Genomic DNA, 19676 nt, shown 5'->3' with positions numbered 1-19676 from the left:
GTACAGTTACACAAGTTACCTGTTACATACCAACACTATAATGCTGTTTTTGAACAATCATTCCCTGTAAGAAAAGCGCTGTCTTTGATGCTTTTAACACTGCTTATCACAGCTCCGATAACAATAAGGTCTCTGGTCTCTGGCATGTTAGGCTTAGTTATCACAATGTCTCAGACTCTCTCAGGGCCCGATTCACAGAATGAACTTAAGACTAAATCCTAAACTTACTACTATTTGATATTCACAGAATGCACTTACTACTTTCGGTATTCACAGAGTGAACTTACTACTTTCGGGATTCACAGAATAAACTTACTACTTTCGGTATTCACAGAATAGATTTAAGACTACTAACTCTAAGTCCGAAATCGGGGAGTAAATTCCGGCCCGGAGGCGGAGCTTACGGCCCGGAGGCGGAGCTTACGGCCCGGAGGCGGAGCTTCCGGCCCGGAGGCGGAGCTTCCGGCTCGGAGGTGGGGATTTTTGCCATGCTGAAATCTCCAACTCTGGGCCGCAAGCTCCGACTCCGGGCCGGAAGCTCCGCCTCCGGGCCGTAAGCTCCGCCTCCGGGCCGTAAGCTCCGCCTCCGGGCCGGAATTTACTCCCCGATTTCGGACTTAGAGTTAGTAGTCTTAAATCTATTCTGTGAATACCGAAAGTAGTAAGTTTATTCTGTAAATCCCGAAAGTAGTAAGTTCACTCTGTGAATCCCGAAAGTAGTAAGTGCATTCTGTGAATACCAAATAGTAGTAAGTTTAGGATTTAGTCTTAAGTTCATTCTGTGAATCGGGCCCCTAGACTCTAATTATCATAATCTGAATGTTTCTGGTTATTTTTTAGACTTTTTGCATCATACTCTTCTTTTACCACAAGCCTTCCATTATTAATGGATCTTATTATTAAGCCATCACTATCATGGCCATGTCTCTGTAATGTTGGGCCCCATTCATTGCATTTGTCTCTGATTACAATTTACACTATGGCTCACAGCAATAGAGTTTATGCTTGGGTACAACAGTGGCTTTTTTACACACCACTAGGACTTTCTTTCTGAGTTCTGGAATTGTTGTGTGCATTGAGTCTTATCACTGGGTACAATAATAGCAGCACACAATAATCAGTTCTTGGTATGGTAATAGCAGTCCACAACAATAGAGAGTTGGCATGCTGATAGAAAAGTACAACAATAGAGTCTTTCTCTTTGGGTTCAATAATATCAGAAATGCACCAATGTAACAAGCCACATTTTACTTTATCATACCACTATGTAAGGCATGCCGTTGTTGCCATCTGGTCCATGCTTACACTTGCCTAAACTTGTCAAGGGCCTTCAATTACTGGGCAGTAAGAGTCCATGCAATATCCAACACTCAGCTGCTCAGAATCAGTTGACTAGAAACAGGAGAATTCAGCACTCAGGCAGCCTACCTTTAATTTGGGGCTGGATTTGATAGAGTACGGTACCAACAGCTTCCTGATTTCAAGAGTCCAAGCTCCGATGCTGAATCATCCACACTAAGTGGCTCGGTGTGATGCTTTTATAGCAGCGTTATTAACCAAGATATTGGCTGCAGGGGGCACTGGAACTAAGAAAAGAGAATGTTAGGCTGCAGTATCTGACTGTAAGCAATACGGGGTATATGTATCAAGAAAGCGTTTTGCGAGTCCAAAATAGCGAATTTTAGTGATTCACTATTAAGGATTTGCAAAAGGCAATGTATGTAGGATTCAATTCCTACTTATTCCTTAATTGCGATTCGCAATTAAGGAATACCTTCCCATTCATTCTTATGGGACTAGAGGCCCATAGGAATGAATGGGAAGACATTTGCTATTTGCGAGTACCCATTAGGTACTCGCAAATTGCAAGTGCAATTTCAATGGTGCTAGGGTGTCAAAAGGACACCCTGTTGCACCCCTGAAATAGGCAAGTGTGCACATGTGGTGCACATACATACCCTAAGGGCATGTATGTCTGCCACATGGCACATTGAAAAATTCTAATAAGTGCATTTTTCGAGGAAACTTGAAGTTGGTGGTAATTTGCGATTTCTTAAGGCAAATTCGCCCAACTTGGGTTCTTCCAGAATTACATTTAAGGAATCACAATTCACGATTCCTTAAATGCATTTGCAAAATAGGGAATCGCAAATGTTGCCATTCCCTATTTTGCGATGGCCTTTTGGGATGATACATCTCAAAAGGCTTTTTCCCGTTTGCAAATGGCTCGATTCTGAGAATCGGCCCATTTGCGAACGGGAAAAGGGCTTGATACATATGCTCCCAAGAATCATTTGCAATGCACTAGGTCTCACATTAGAACTAGAGTTAGAACTATTAGCTTTGTAAATGACAATGTCTTTGACCTATGTGTTTTGGTTTGGAGTGTAGTGGATCTATCCAATGTGAAGTGGAATTATGTGGGTTGTTTTGGAATTGTTAGTTGTAGAATTGTGTGGGGAGGAATTCTGTGGTGTGGAGTATATTTGTGTAGTGGAATTATGTGGCATGGTGAATAGATAGGGTGAGAACTGCACAGAATAGATAAAAGGGACGATAGAGAGGAATAGGCAGTTTCTGCAGGTGAATAAACTTGAGATAGAGGAGCACAAAGAGTGTGGCATCCCTGTGGACACCATACTCAGTGCCACCCTGTAACCTGCGTTCTCAAAAGGGTGAGCAGCCTGGGGGGAGCGACCCTTGACCCTGTCACTAGACAGGTCGCTCCCCTCGCCACCACACAGCCCCTCCTGTGTGCCGTGAGCCCACTGCTGCCACTTGCATTGGTCTGTGCCCGTTTCTCTGATTCTGTGCCAGTTTTCCCTGACTGTTGGATTTCTCTCTCTGCGCTGTCCTCTTAAATATAGTGTTAGCATCATTGTGTTCTTTTTCCCTTGTAGAGTGTGTTAGCATTATTGTATGTATTGTATTTATAGTATTTGTTCCCTCTGTGTCCCCTCTATGCCCCCACTTTGACTTCTGTATCCCCCGCCCACTCCCCCCTTTGTTTTTTCCCCATGTTGCGTCCCCTGCGGCACCACCCCCTGTTTTCCCATTCGTCGCCCCGCTCCCACCTCCCAGCTGCTGCTCCCTCCCACATCCCCTCATATGGAGGCCACGCAGCAGAGGCGCCCAGCGGGCGCGCCGCTGGTGCAACGAAGGCGAGACTAAGGTAAGCCCATCCGTGCCTGGACCGGGCCCAGCGCCAGGACCCCTGACCCCAGTGTATGTCACAACGCCTGCCTCTGCTACGACTCCAGCACCCTCGACGCACTCAATGCCAGACGATTATGCACCTGCGTCCTGGCCGCCCCGAAGCGCACCCAAGTGTTGAAGCGTACTGAAAGATAAAGGATAAATGACAACACTGAAATAAACAATTCGCTCTCAGCACACAAGTTTTGCAAGATTTATTGGGAACCCAACCAGAATGCAAAATATACGTGCACACGGATGCCTCAGCAAAACTTACTGAGTGCCCAATTGGTATGACAGTGCAGAGACATTTTATAGGTACAAGCCCTACAGGATGGGCATCATAGCATATGTAACCTAGATCAGACGAGGTCCTGCTGGACCAATCAATGAAGGGCAATTGTGGTGTCATACCCTTTTAAGGCTCAAAATATGTCTATACCCTGGTGTTGCTGCCCACGTGCCATCTACAAGAGCAGATTTGGGCTTTCCCCTATAGGTGAAATCTGTGCCTCTGGTATACGTGGACTTGGCACGTACGTGACCGGCCAGGTCATGTCGACATGATTACTGAAATGTGAGGTTTTGCAATAGCTAGCTGGAAGCTGGCGTGTTTTTTCTCGGAAAGCCTTGCGTTGCTTTGCACGTTGCAGCTGACTGACACACAAAATGGAGCGTGCGACCATTTTGTGAATTCCTGCTGGTGTCAATTCTTTAGTAGCTCAAAGAAGACTATAAGCCTGGAAACAAATGTATTTGGTATCCTAGAAATATCTGCTTCATCATTCCCAGATCTGATACCGAATCATATGTTAATCAGAAACCATCTGTGCTCATCATCTCTTGTTCCTCCACCTCATCCTTATGGGTGTGGCGTTGTGAGTCACCATTCCTGGATAGGCAGTGGGCACAGGAGCTGGAAATTACTGTACAACAAGCTGGGCATATTTTGATCAGGAGGCATAGTGTCAAAAAGGCTGCTACCACTATTATAATTGTCTTTAGTATCCAGGAACCCCAGTCTGTGAACCAGTGCATCATGTCTTCCCATAGGCCTCCTGTGTGTATACCGTGGGCCTCATCTCTAATGTATTTTATCTTTTTTATTGCTTTATTTATATTCCCACTGTTGTCCGGTATGAATACACAGCACTGGCCCTGGGCCAGGGAAGATGCTTCATGAAGGATGGAACAGACTCCTCCTTCCTTGGCCAGAATGATATCGAGAGCAATCCTGTTCTGGACCACAACTGCCCTCATGTAGGTTAGTTCCTCTGTTATATTTCCTAAGGCATCAGTGGTAGAGTCCGCTAGATCCTCAATCATCCTGGATAACTGGTGTATCCTTTCTGAGGTATAGATATTGCCTACTACTGGGATCATTGCCCCAAAACCTGTTAACATGTGGTCTACCCATGCGGCTGTTCTCTTGGCCCTAACTAGTGTCAACTCTATCTTTTCTGCTGGCACTAATTTGGTGAAATGGGTCATCTGTGGGATGATGGATGCTAGGTAGCAACTTCCATACCATCCTGGGGGCAGGTAGAAGTATGCCCATGGACCACAGACAAAGAAAAGGCCCCTGTAACCTACCAGACCTGGTGACAGCTCGTCACAACTCCTAACTCGAGTTAGTCTGGTGGTGTGGTTACAGCTGCTCATCCCCATGTATATCTGGGGAACTGTCTTGGTTGGTAGTATGCCTTTTATCCTATTTATCCTGTCTTCACAGTCAAACCATCCCTGCCCCCCTCGAGCAACTTCTTCGAAGGTGCATCCAAATGAAGTGCATTCTTTCCAGTTGTCTTTGGACAACAGTTCCGAAAAACTGCATGTTCTGGCAGCTCCTTTTGGCAAAACTGGTATTCTTCTTTGTGTTATCCTTTCATCCTTGAGGATACAGGAGGGGGCTGAAACTTCCCCTACCCTGAACCATGGCACTTTCATGTGGCCTGTCTCTATGTCATCCCAGCCCGCTCGGCCTCTCCATTCCTCATTCCTAGAAGCCCTGTCAAATCCTTTTAGCATCTCTAGGTCTCCCTTAGTTGGCTGTATATTCATACAAGGAATCCTCTTAGGTCTGAGAGGAGGGCCTGTTGTTTTTCTGCTATAGCTATAGCCATTGCTACCGCTGGGATCAGCAGCCAGTACTTCAGATGAAGTCACCCCTATCGATACTGACACAGACATGCTGTGTTGACTTAGTAACATGTCACGCAGCAGAACACAGCCTACATGTTTGGATACCGGCAGCACATGGTACTTCAAACTATGTGTGGCATCTGTGGGCAGGTGTGTGCAAATATAGCACTCTGATATATTCAAAATTGTCACATATAGTTTCAGCATTTCAATGTATTGATTTCCTTCATATGTATCCCACAATCTTTCTTGGTCCCCTTTATTCACATCCACCCCCATTTCAGTAATGTTCGTTGTTGTATTCTGTTCATAGTCTTTTGGGGATTTTGTTGTCTCAGCTCCATCACTCCCATCCCCCACTCGTCCATTAAGATGTGGTATTTCAAGCTCAGCAGAATACACTATTATCATCGCTGTTACTAGTATTGCTGGTGCCGGTAAAAATATTGCAAGGACCACTGCTTTCCAGTTACATGTGTGTCGTTCAGTGGATGGCATGGCTCCAAAATAACCCTTTCCCTTCTCTATGCTTTCAATCTTCTTGTGAATAGGCCCTACGTTTATTCTTGGTCCACTCGGGCTTGTGAATAATCCCTAATTTTATTCTTCTTCCTCTTGGCGCTATGCTAACTAACCCTTAGAGCCAGGCACTTTCCCACTGTAATAGTCTTTTTAATGTCTCGTATATATCTATGACCAGTGTCCTCTGTTGCAAAAACAGCAAAATGGAGAATGTTCACAAGGACTCTTCTCTTGCCAGAACTGCCGCTTCACCAGCATCTGGCCCGCCAGCCCACCCCCAAAGAATCCAACCACTTCAGATGCATCCTCCTTAACACCCGCTCTGCAAGCAAAGACGCCGTGGAACTCTGGGACCTACTGACCTCCAACACCCAAGAAGTCACCTGACGGAGACCTGGCTGAACCCCTCCTCGGCTCCCGACATCGCCATAGCCTTCCCGGACGGCCACAAGACCCCCCCACAAGGACAAAACCAATGGAGTAGGAGGAGGAATCGCCATCATCCACAGGAACACCCTCAAAATCTTGACATACACCGACGACACCCTCAGCTCCGCCGAATACCTGCACTTCCAGATCCACACCAACCCCAACACCACCCTCAGAGGTACCCTCGTCTACAGACCCCCGGACCCCTGACCGCAGTTCAGTGACCCCATCGCCGACCTCTTCAACACACACGCCCTCGCCTCCACGGACTACATCCTCCTCGGGGACCTCAACTTCCACCTCGAGAACAACAACGACTGCAACTCCTCCACCCTGATCGCCAACCTCGCCAACCTCGGACGCAGACAACTTGTCACAACATCCACTCACTCCGCCGGCCAAACGCTTGACCCCCATCTTCTCAGCAAGCTCCCACATCTTCAACCACACCACCAAACTCCACTGGACCGACCACCGTTGCATCCACTTCACCTTCCGGAAACCCACCACGCACCACCGCACCTAGCAGATGCCTCACCGCCGCTGGAGCAAAGTCTCCAAAGACCCCCAACGCTGCAGCCCGTAACCTCAGACAGTGGATCAACGACTGCGCCAACACCCTCGCCCCATTCAAGAAGCCCTCCAAAACCCACACCAGCAAGAAAGCCAGCTGGTTTACAGAAGACCTCCAGGCCTCCAAGTGCACCTGCCGAAAACTAAAAAAAAAACTGGATCCGTGAACGAACACTGGAAAGCTACACAGCCCACAAGAACGCCACCGGCAGACACCACCACCTCATCAGAGCCGCCAAATGACCTCCTTTAAAGACCGCCTAGACAACAACGCACACAACAGCAAAGATCTCTTTAACATCGTGAAGGAACTCTCCAACCCCAGCTCCAACACCAACGACATCCCACCCTCACAAGACCTGTGCGACTCGCTGGCTACCTTCTTCCCTCACAAGATCGCCGACATCCATGACAGCTTGGATGCTGTCACCACCCCAGCAACCACTGAAACCTCCCGCTCCCATGACCACCACCCGCCCCAACCGCCTGCTCTCCTGTACCAACATCAATGACGACGACACCATCAAGATCATGAGCACCATCCACCCTGGATCCCCGGAAAACCCCTGCCCGCACCACATCTTCAACAAAGCCAGCAGCACCATCCCACCCCATCTCCGGAACACCATCAACATCTCCTTCGAGACAGCGACCTTCCCGGAGAGCTGCAGACATGCAGAAATCAATGCTTTACTCAAGAAACCCAAGGCGGACCCCAAGGACCTCAAGGACTTCCAACCCATCTCCCTGCTCCCGTTCCCAGCAAAATCATCGAAAAGGCCGTCAACAAATAACTAACCAGCTTTCTTGAGGAGAACAGAATGCTGGACCTGCCCCAGTCCTAGTTCCACAGCAAGCACAGCACCAAAACTGCCCTCATTGCCGACACCGATGACATCAGGACACTGTTAGACAACAGAGAAACCGCGGCCCTCATCCTCCGGGACCTGTCAGCCGCCTTTGACTTGACCACCTCCTTTCGCTCCGCAGAACACAGAACGTCCGCCTCCTCCCTTCCGCTCCAAAGCCACTGGGATCATCTGCGATGTACCCCAGGGCTCATCCCTCAGCCCAACGTTGTTCAACATCTACATGGCACCTCTCGCTCATGTCTCACAACGGCCCAACCTCAACATCATCTTCGATGCCGACGACACCCAGCTGATCCTCTCCTTCAACAAAGACCCCCACACTGCCAAAACTGTCCGACTGCACTAGGAGCACCCCCACACCTACCGACCATGCACGCAAACTAGGGGTCATCCTCAACTCTACCCTTTCCATGACGAAGCAGGTCAATGCCATCTCCTCCTCCTGCTTCAACACCATCCACATGCTTCGCAGGATCTTCAAGTGGATCCCCACCGAACACACTCTACGCAGGAGCCCCGACCAAACTCCTGAAACGGCACCAACGCATCAAGAACTCCTCCGCACTGCTGATCAACATCCCTCGCCGCACCCACATCACACCCCACCTGAGAGACCTGCACTGGCTCCCCATCAACAAGAGAATTACCTTCAAACTCCCCACCCACGCACACAAGGCACTCCACAACACCGGGCCAGCATACCTCAACAGCCTCTACACTCCCACCCGCCAGCTCTGCTCCGTCGACCGTGCCCTCACCACCGCATATCATTCTCCCACCTCGCCGCCAAGACAGGGAACCCCCTCCCCATCCTTCTGTGGCAGACCGAAGACCTTCTGACCTTCAGGAGACTTCTCAGGACCTGGCTCTTCAACCAGTAGCAGCTTCCCCCCCCCCCCCCCCCCAGTGCCTTGAGACCCTCAAGGCACTGTAGTGTGCTTTATAAATGCTATGATTGATTGATTGATACACACTGAGATGTTTCAACACTGCCACTATAGTATAGTCACGCTCCGCAGCCCCAGCAGTGTGGCATTGCTTCATTTATTATCCAGTAGGCGAGTAATGCACAACCAGTGGTTTGTAGTACAGAAGATGTATACTAAAACAGCACAAAAGAAAGGTACGCTGGCAGAAAGTTCTGCCGTTCAGATAGGGAATTACTTGGAGCAGCTGGGAGTATACTCCTTGCGCTACCTCTAAAGTGGCACAACACCAGTCGTCTGGTAGGTTCAGGGACCCGAAAGTCAATGGCAACAGTGAGCTGATGTGTTGCACCATGTCATCAGGAAAGAAACGAAAAATAAAAACACTACCAAAAGTCTAAGTGGTTTGTGTCAGAGGTTCCGAGCGGTATCTGCTGATGTCCATACCTTCCACCCATCTAAATGAAAAGTGTTTCGGGAATTGAAGGGGAATGTGGTGATAAACATAGCAAGCTTTGAGTAAGCCACCCACGACAATTGGCCTTGGAAAAATACTGATTGAGAATTCCAATACACTGTGTGACACCCCCACTGCTACCTGGAAGCTGTTTTTGCAACAGGCTCTTCTATTTCACCTTGCAGGCAAAGCACTGTGGCAGAAAAATATATTTGAATGTACTAGCCAATATTACAATGCCCCATCAATTTTCTGCCCTTCTCTCAATCCCCTCATGGTGCTAAGAAAAGAATGAATCAACAAAGGCGATGCTGGCAAGATATAACAATGTCACCCACCGCCCTTCCCCTCACAAATACTCAAGTAGAGCTAATAAAAAGTCCACTTACATTCCGTACATTAAAGGAGAAGAAACCCTGCATCCTCATGGCTCGTGTTGGCGCTGGTGGTGTCAGTCTCTAGGAGCAACGGCTCGATTTCCATACCATTCACTGGCTGCTCTAAAACTTTGGCTTCCGCTGTCTGGTGTCTGTTTTCAGTGGTCTACAGATTTGTGCTCCAAATAAGACATGGTTTTTGGGAAGCGGGCGGCGAAATATAAAATGCCAGTGTCCTACCGTGGGCCACAAAGCCTGCGGAATATCAATTATGGATGAGAAGGAAATATGAGAAGGGATTTAGGAAGCCCGACAAAGCCAAAAGTGAGATGACTCATATGCCTACCATTTGCTAAAAGAAGACTTTGCAAAATAAATCACCGCAAAAGTAAACTATGCACAATAAAACTTTGCTGTATGCCAGGTGTTTTTTTGAGAAAATAAAAATTACTAATGCCAATACTTTGTACTGAATATGAGGCCCCGGGATGGCCACGGTATCCGACTAGCTGTGGACTGGGCAAAACAAACGGTAGAGCCTGAAGCAAACTTCCAGGAGGCCTGCGCAGAGCACGGTCGGACCACTGTTTCTGCTGCATTTGTGCCTAGAGGATGGGGGAGGGCTGATAATGTGGCAGTCTAAAGCAATTAATAAAAACAGTGAAGGGCAGAAAGAATTAGAATTACAAACAGTGACCGGTTAAAAGCAATTATTAAAAATAGCAGCGGGCAGAAAGCAACTAATAAAGACAGCAACAGGTTGGTAAAGATGGCGTGGGGTACGGGAGGGGCGTAGAAGAAATAATACCTGCATCAAGGAGGACGGACACTCTTTAAGGGGAATCATCCTGTAGTTGAGCTGTGCTCCTGAGCTAAAAAACTGAAGTGATCTATTGGGTACAAGAACCAATCAGGAGGCAGCATAGAAGAGCAACACAGCAGTCAACCCGTGGCAAGTAGTGGACAGGATCAAAGACCTTCTAGTGATAACAACAGGTCTTGTAGACAGCGCATGTATGCCGCTTAGGCTTGATCTAAAAAGAGACTAGAAACTTATCGACAGAATGCAGTTTTGCAGTACAGACATCCACACAATATCTTGGTCCATATGCACATTTTCCAAGCAAATAGGGGGCATTGGAAATTTGGGGTTGTGAACAAATGCTCAAGTGTCATCTCCTGGTATGTCTAATAAGAATGCACAAGAATTGTCAGTCAAGAAGCAGTAAGCAGTGCACAAATATGATCTAAATTCATTCATAGTGCATAACATAGCCAATTTCGGTACATAACGGTAATAATGCTATAGGCAATATTGGTTCATAACCGCTCATAACCCTGGGAGAACCGGGATCAAGGCAGTCCTCCTCATCAAAAATAGATATACTGCCTGCTTACAAATGGGCTTGCAGTTGTGTTTTATGGAACTTGTGATTCAAACAGGGTGCATGTATGACTTCACTAGGCTCCCATGACTCTTCTCCGGGTCCATTGCTTTTCCAAGAAATCAAGTACCATAACTTGCCCATCTTTCTTTTGCTGTCCTCGATGCCCTCGACCTCATACTTCACATGGTACCAAATACTATGGGGGGGGTGGTATGATCTGGCTGATTTTTGTGCGGGCATAAGCAATGCTGTGTGAAACACATGGTGGACTTTCACGGTTTTTAGTAGTTTAAATTTAAATGCCACTGGATGTACACATTCAACTACTTCAAAGGGGCCAATAAAAGGTGGAAGGATTTATTTCGGTGCTTAAATTTCAAGTTTTTTGTGGAGATCCAGACCTTGTCACCTGGTTGGTAAAGTGGGCTTAGTTTTCAATTCCAATAAGAACATTTCTTACAGATTATTTTGACTTTTTCACATTTTGATGTACATGTTGTACAATTTTGTCATCTCTTGTAGCTTAGAGTACAAATGTGAACTTTTTGTTTCAGTATTTGGTGTTAGCAAAGGCAAGAAGCATGGGTGAATGCCTTGAATAGCAAAGATTGGAGATATGCTTATGGACATGTGGTTCAATTATTGTAAGCGAATCTGGCCTTCCAAAGGTCCCACCAAAGAACCTTTGTTGTTACCTAGGTAGCAGTGAATATATTGTTTGATATCCTGATTCACCCGTGCTGTTGGCCGTCAGACTCAGGATAAAAATTGGAAGAGAGATTGCTTTTGATATAGGTGGCTCCATACAATGCATTCCATACTTTCGATGCTAAGAGAGCCCCAGTCTGATGTGATGGTTCGGGATAAACCATGTCATTGTACCACATGATGTAGTAACAGTGTTAGTATGTGTGTTGGTGGGAATGTTCCTTCACAGGCTATGAAATGAGCCATCTTGGACTATCTGCCACTATTACCAGAACGGTGTGTTTCCCCTGATCTCTTGGAAGGTCTAAAACAAAGTCCACAGAGATATTGTCCCAAACTCACCTTGGAGTGGGCAAAGGGTGTTAAATGACTTATTGTGGGGAATTAACTGATTTGGCTCATGCACAGATATCACAGTTTTGTACATATGTGACAACATCCTTCTTCCAACTGGCCCACCAGAAGTTTCTGCTTATGAGCTCTTACATTTTTGTACTTTCTGGATTACTTGCCAACGGCTGTCTGTGACACCATTTGAGGATATGGCATTACAATTGTTTAGAGGGCACGTACAATAACTTGCCTTGGAAAGGCAACTTTGCAAGCATGGAAAGTTCTTTGTCTCTCTGTTGCCTGGTGATCACTTTTGGAAGAGTATGTGACGCTTGATTCTTTGGATGAATTGCTCAGACATGGTGACCCCTCATGATGTGGTCTTTAGAAATCTTTGGTGGTGGTTTGACAGGCTCAACAGATTTTGAAGTTTCCTTTTTGCGGTATCCATTTATTTTGTTATGTGCACAACCAGGTCTGAAGGTTACACTGGAGTCAAATCCAGCAAAGAAAATAGTCCACCACAATTGCCTTGGTGTCAGTGCTCGAGCACACTAAAAAACCTGCAGCTTGCTATGATCTGTATATACAGTGATTGGGTGTCTTGTGCCAAGTAGGTAGTAATACCATTCCTTGATGGTGATGCGAATGGCTGACATTCCTTTCTCAGCCACTGTGTACTTGAGCTCAGCTAGTAAACACTTTTGTAATAGATATGCTATCGGGTGCAAATGATTGGAATCCAAATCCTGCTTTTGAGCTCTTGCATATTTGTGCTTCCCAGATTACCTGCCAATGGCTGACTATAGCACCATATGAGGACCTGTCATTACAATTGTTTAGAGGGCATGTACAACAACTTGCCTTGAAAGGCAACTTTGCAAGCATGGAACGTTTTATGCCTCTTTGTTGTCAGGTGATCAATTTTTGGAAGGGTATGTGATGTTTGATTTTTCAAAATATTTGATCTGACATGGTGACCCCCACGATTTGTTCTGAAGGTTATAGTGTATTCGAATTTCGAAAAGAAAAGTGTCCAGCGCAATTGCCTTGGTGTCAGTGCTTGATCACACCACAAGAACTGCAGGTTGATGTGATCTGTACACATAGTGATTGGGTTCCTTACCCTAAATAGGTAGGGACGCCCTTCCTTGAAGGCAAGGTAAATGGCCAACAGTCCTTTTCTTTGCCACTGAGTACTTGAGTTCGGCCAAAAAACAACTTTTTGAATAGCTGTGCTACTGGGTGCAATTGATCGGAATCCGAATCCTTTTGCAAAAGTATGTGTAGTTGAATAGGATGTATCAGCCTCCAGTATGAATGGCTGACTAATGTCAGGGTGTCTACGAGCTGGGGCTGTCATGAACGAGTTTTTTATTTCTTGAAATGCAGTGGTGGCTTCTTGTGTCCTAGTGAATTTAACCCGTCTTTAAGAGCTGGGTCAAAGGAGTAGCTTTGGTTGAAAAGTAGCTAATAAAATGCCTATAGACATTTGTGAAGCCAAGGAATCGCTGGATATCTTTGACAGACTTTGGCTCGAGAAATTCCTGGATAGCTTGCACTTTTCTTTCACCCATTGTTATCCCTTTGGGGGATTGTATGAAGTCCAGGAAATTCACTTCACATACATTAAATTAATATCTCTTGGGGGGATAGTATGCAGCCCAGGAACTCCACTTTGGTACATGAAAGTCACATTTTGGTAACCTACAAAATAGAGTATGTCGACTTAAAGGTTGTTAAATCAATATTGATGTGTTCCTCATGTTCCTTCAGGGATGTAGAGTATGTTAAAATATTGTCTATGTGGACGATTACGAAATGGTCTAAGAGCTCATGCAGGATGTAATTGATGAATAATTGTTATCCCTTTGGGGGATTGTATGAAGTCCAAGAAATTCACCTCACATACATTAAATTATTATCTCTTGGTGGGATAGTATGCAGCCCAGGAACTCCACTTTGGTACATGAAAGTCACATTTCGGTAACTTACAAAATAAAGCACGTTGACGTAAGGTTGTTAAATAAATCTTGATGTGTTCCTCATGTTCCTTCAGGGATGTAGAGTATGTTAAAATATTGTCTATGTGGACGATTACGAAATGGTCTAAGAGCTCATGCAGGATGTAATTGATGAAGAATTGGAATGCCACATGGGTATTACACAACCTCAAAGGCATTGTGCAATACTTGAAAAGAATGGATCGGGTCCAAAAGGTCATTTTTCATTTGTCTCCGGTATAATGTGCACTAAGTGGTATGCCCCTTTCAGGGCTACCTTTGTGTAAATGGTGGCTGTTTGCAGCCATCCCAGGAGCCCGAGAAATTAACTGCAAAGGGTACCGTTTTTTATTGTAATGCTGTTAAGTGCATGATAGTGGATGTGGGTGAGCAGTTCACCTTTGTTGTTCAGCATGAAGAAGAGAAAAGACGCTGCTGGAGACTTGGATTTCAGGTTGAAGCCATTATTCAGATATTTGTCCAAGTAGTCACAAAGGTGCTGATTTTCCTGTTCCATAAGTGCGTAGATCCTACTACATGAATTCTGGTGCCTGGGACTAAGTCTATTTCACTATTGAATGCCCAATGAGGGGGCAAGATCTGTGCCTTCTTTTTGCTAAATGCATCACGGAATGCTTCATACACACTAGGCAACTCAGTATCTTGTTCTGCAACTGTGACTATGTAATGTGCCTTGGTCTTCATATTCAGTTGCTGAGTTAAGGTGGAGGGAATGTCATCTTTTTTTAGTGGCATTCTTGACGGTGCTGATTTAAAGCAAAGATAATATTTCTTATTCCCAATTAATGGTTGAATGGTGCTCTGTTAGCCAGGGCATACCCAATATTACCCCAAACTGTGGAACATTGATCACATCAAAGGAGAACAAGTCCTTATGGACAATGCCTTGGGAGTGACAGATCATAGTTACTTCGATGTTGGCATGCTTGATCAAATCTGATGTGAGCTGCAGCCCATCAACTCCTCGTACCATTTCTGGCTACTCCTTGACTAGGGTGGGGCTCTTTAGTTTGGAAACAAAGGGTGAATCTATGAAGTTTCCAGTAGCTCTGGAATCAACCATTACCTTTTCACTGAGGTAACTCACCACTATGACATGTACATTTAGAACAAGGTGGCGGGCTGAGGTCTGTAACATGTTAGCTATGGATTGGTCATGAGAATCCAGGTGGGCATTCGCAGAATTCTCTTGCCTGTTTGTTCCCTGAATCAGGACCTTTCCCTGATTGTTGGGGAGTTTATAACCTGGGGAAGACCCTTCACAGGTGCACGGAGAGCTCCTTGACAAAGTGACCCTTCTTCCCACAATACTGACATAAATCATTTTTCTGATGAGAATCCTTTTGTTCCTGTAATCAATTGATTCACTGGTGTCCTGAGAGTACTGGTGTTCTTTTCACTTGGGTGGACTTAGTGCCAAAACCCTAGTCTTTTTTTGTCTCATTTTGTGTTGGCGAGTCAATGATCCAGCTGCAGAGATAAAGGCAATCAGGTCTTTGCAGGTTTTAGGTTGAGGGTCTATTGGGCCTATGAGATCCTTGAGTTCATCCTTTACCCTTTTTATAGATAGCCACCCTTTTTTCCTCTGACCAGTTTGTTTCAACCACAAGGTGGTTAAATTATATTAGATAGTGTTCTAAGTCCTTATTTCCCTGTCGAAGTTCCAGGAGCTCTCAGTCTGCTGACACTACGGATTGTTTGTCAGTCAAAGACCCTCTCAAACTCAAGCTTAAACAGCCTTCAATTATAAAGCAGTGGGACACCTTAATACACAAAATGTACTGCCCACATAGCAGCATCATCACTGAGATCAAAAACTCTATGTGAGGAGAATCCAGAAAATAATTTAGCTTCACCTTGAAGTGCAACTAGATCTGTGTTAGAAAGGTCTGGAACTTGGCTGTATATTGTATCCCTAAACTACCACTGTTCTGCTAATATCAAAATGAGATGAGTAGCACCACCATGTGGTGGACTGTTCCAAGTATGGTGCTGACAACTAGGTGCCGGTGCTGAGCACCAGAAACCAATTAAGTGCAGGTGCTTAGCACCAGAAAGCCCCGTCTCAAATTAAGCCCTGTTTCAGAGACATTGTAGGCCCAGGAGTAGTTGTTCGAGACGTGGATGGGGGTTTGCACTTTCGGGAGCTGCTTTTAAATGAGTCACCCTACTGCTAGGACAGCTGTTTCTTTTCTGGCTGCTGATACTTCTTTTTGCATGTTGCCAAGCAGGGCACAAATATCCTCCAACCTGGTCATGTTGACGGCACTGCTAGGGAAAAACAACATTTGTGAGCTGATTATACTATCAATGGTCACAGTTCCTGAAGAGTAGTACCCTCAAGAGGCCCAACTTCCAGCAGCCCGACTCTAGTTCAGATTCACAGAGGTTCAGAGTGACCAGACAAGGGGAAGGAAATTAGGGAGGGTACTGGGGGAGCGAGATCTTGAATAGAACTTTGCAATCCGTTAGTACTGCTAAACAAATTACCTGTTCCATGCCAACAGTATAATGCTGTATTATGAACAATCATTACCTGTAAGGAAAGAGTTGTCTTTGATGCTTTCAACACTGCTCACAGTTCCGATACCAAAAAGTTCTCAGTTCTATGGCACTTAAGGCTCAGTTTTCACAAAGTCTCAGATCATCTCAGACTCAAATTATCATAATCACAATGTTTCTGGTTATGTTTAGGCTTTTTGCATTGTACTCATCGCTAGTTACCAAATGCCGGGTTTCTGATTATTAGGCCATCACAATCATCACAATGTCTTGGTAATCGTGTGTCTCTTGTGTTATACTTGTCTCTGATTACAATTCAAAATATGGCACATAGTGATAAAGTTTATGCCTGGGTCCAACAATGGCTTTTATGCATGCCACTAGAATCTTTACTGAGTTCTGAAATTGCTATGCACAGCAATTAAGTCTTATTACTGGGTACAATAATGGCACCATGCAACAATCAAGTTTTGGTATGGTAATAGCAATGCTCATTAATAGTCTTGGCATGCTGACAGTAAAGTCTAAAAAAGAGTCTTATCTCCGGGTTAGATAAATATCAGAAATGCACAGCTGTAATGAGACACGTTTCACTTTATCATATCTCTATGCAAGGAATGATGTTGTTGCCATTTGGTCCATGCTTACACTCTCCTAAACTTGCCAAGAGATCGCGATCACAGGGCGGTAAGAGCCCAAGCAATATCCAAAATTCTGCAGTTCAAGATCAGCTGACTAGAAACAGGTGTCTCCTTACCTGTTCGGGAGCGGTCAGCACCCAAACAGCCTACCTTTCCATGGGGATAGAGTGTGGGACCAACAGCTTCTTGACTTCAAAACTCCAGGCTCTGGTGCTGAATAATCTGCCCTTGACGGCGGGGCATGGCTGCTTTTATATCAGCAGTCCTAACCAAGATGGAGGCCGCAAGCTGCATTGAAACTAAGAAAGGGCAATGTTAGGTTGCTGTGTTTGACTGTAAACACGAAAAAGGGACTGGAAACGTATTGCCATCATGCAGTTTTGCAATACAGTCTTACACACAATATTTTGATACATATACACATTTTACAAGCAGACAGGGTGCAATCGAACTTTGGGGTTGTGAACAAATGCTCAAGTGTCACCTCCTGGTTTACCTTAGTAGAATACATGAGAATAGTCAGTGAACAAGCAGTGTACATATACGATCTAGGTTCAGTCCTAATGAATAACTTCACCAATCTCGGTTTATTATGGTTCATAACAATGGGAGAACATGCCAGAAGGCCCCTACTGAAGGTATGCTTTCCTGCTTTGCTACTGCGACTGGCCTTGTCTAAATGATCCAGGGTGTCCAGAGCCATTGGAATAAAGCAGTGAAGCCCTCTCTAGCCCTCATCAGAGGCAACAGAATAGCTGCTCATGATACTGATTTAATTGACCCTGCACTGAGTGGAACATTATGTGGTGTAGAGAACCCATCAGAGTATGCTATCAAGATTGAGTCCACTATTTGGGGAGCCACTGGCTCAGCGCCTCTAGGGCCCCTAGTGAACAAGATGTCCCCATTTTAATAATCATCACCAGTTACCATAAGCCAACAAGTTAGGTCTGCCATTATTTAATGCATCAACACACATTCAAAACTTGATTCTTTGTTTTTTATTCTGTAATGTTTAAGAGATATGTGAACGGTTTGGTTGTAAGTAGCAAAACTTACAAAGTCATAGCAAAATAACTATAACTTGGTTTGACTGTGTTTTGTAAGTCCTCCATTTTTTAAATATAATGATCACAGTCAGCTAGTGAAAACAATTACTTTATTGATTATGGACACTGCATACCAATTCTAAAAGTTTCCAGACTGTTTTGCTGTTTTGTTGTTATTTTTTTATTTTTATATATTTTTATTAATTATAACAAGAGTAGAAATGTACATTTTGGGTATCGTTGGTATAACATATTACAGTGGTGAACGGGCAGATGAAATGAAGGAATACAGTACAATTGTAGGCATCTGGAAAGTATCAATACCAGCCGGAGCTGGGTCAAAACAATACAAGACAAATAATCATAAGCAAACATTATCAAAATCTGCCCACCAAGGATACAGGACATAAAAATAGACACTTGACACCCGAATATGCATAACAACAGGCTCAGGAGAATATGCCACATCTCTTGTGGAGAAGGGAAAAGGGAAAAAGATAGGTCATAGAACAAAAGAAAGGAAAAAAAAAAAAAACCTCAACCCCCCACCCTGCACCCCTGCGGATGGCTACGTCCTAACCCCACTAGCAGCGTGCCTGTCGCCCCCTAAACTACACCCCAAGGAAGGTAAAAGACGGAGGAGGAATATCTTACGACACGATGCGGGCTCCCGGACTCCCCTCCCCCCGCCGCGAGCAGATGGTCCCTACCATGGTACTAAGAGAGGTAAAGCAGGCCTATAAGCAAACTGATAGGGAAATCACCAAAAGAGAAAAGACCATCCCGCCCAGCCCCAGACATCACAGAGGCAGCAAATCCCATTATCGAACACAGTCAGTACACCAAAGCCAGAAAAGCAGAATCCCATATGGCCCTCACTCCCACCGATACCACCCAGCAGTACCAAAGGAAGTCTCTGCACAGAAGTAAAACAGTCAAGTTCAACCCTGGCCTCTACGTTCCATCACACAAACCCTCTTCGATAGGACCAGCACAATAGTAAAAGAGTCAAAACGTTGTAGAAAAGGGAGAAGATCAATATAGCATGAAAGCGTCAGAAGAGTCAAGTCTCGAAGTCTATCAGAAATACGAAAGTCAATCCAAAGAATATCGATGGAGGTCTCCAGAAACGAAGAAAGAAATAAGTCCTGTGAGGGCGATGACTTTGTCTACTCAACTGTGATAATTGTTTTGTTCTGACCTGGAACCCACGCCACACAAGCTTAATTGTGCCAAGCTTTGACCTCTCATGCACATCCATCCAGAGAATTAGGAAGGCGATCTGAACTTTCAATTACTGGCCCAGTAGCTGGAGCACTGTTAATGAGGACCTTTTTTCTTTCTTACCTATTGAGGGTTTGGTAGCTCTTCCACCTCTGTGATCTGGATCAAAACCTTAATAGACAAGCTGAATTCTTCTCCTCTGAGATATATCAATGCTGATTGTACCACCGCTTCAAGTCACATGCCAACTATCAAAGAATGCTCCTAAAATGTGATAGTAGCATTTATCATGTAATGAACAAGTAGTGTTGTTT

This window comes from Lissotriton helveticus, chromosome 2_1 (assembly GCF_964261635.1).
Source record: "Lissotriton helveticus chromosome 2_1, aLisHel1.1, whole genome shotgun sequence".
In the NCBI taxonomy this organism is placed as follows: Eukaryota; Metazoa; Chordata; class Amphibia; order Caudata; family Salamandridae; genus Lissotriton; species Lissotriton helveticus.
Note: the sequence above shows the minus strand (reverse complement) of the source record.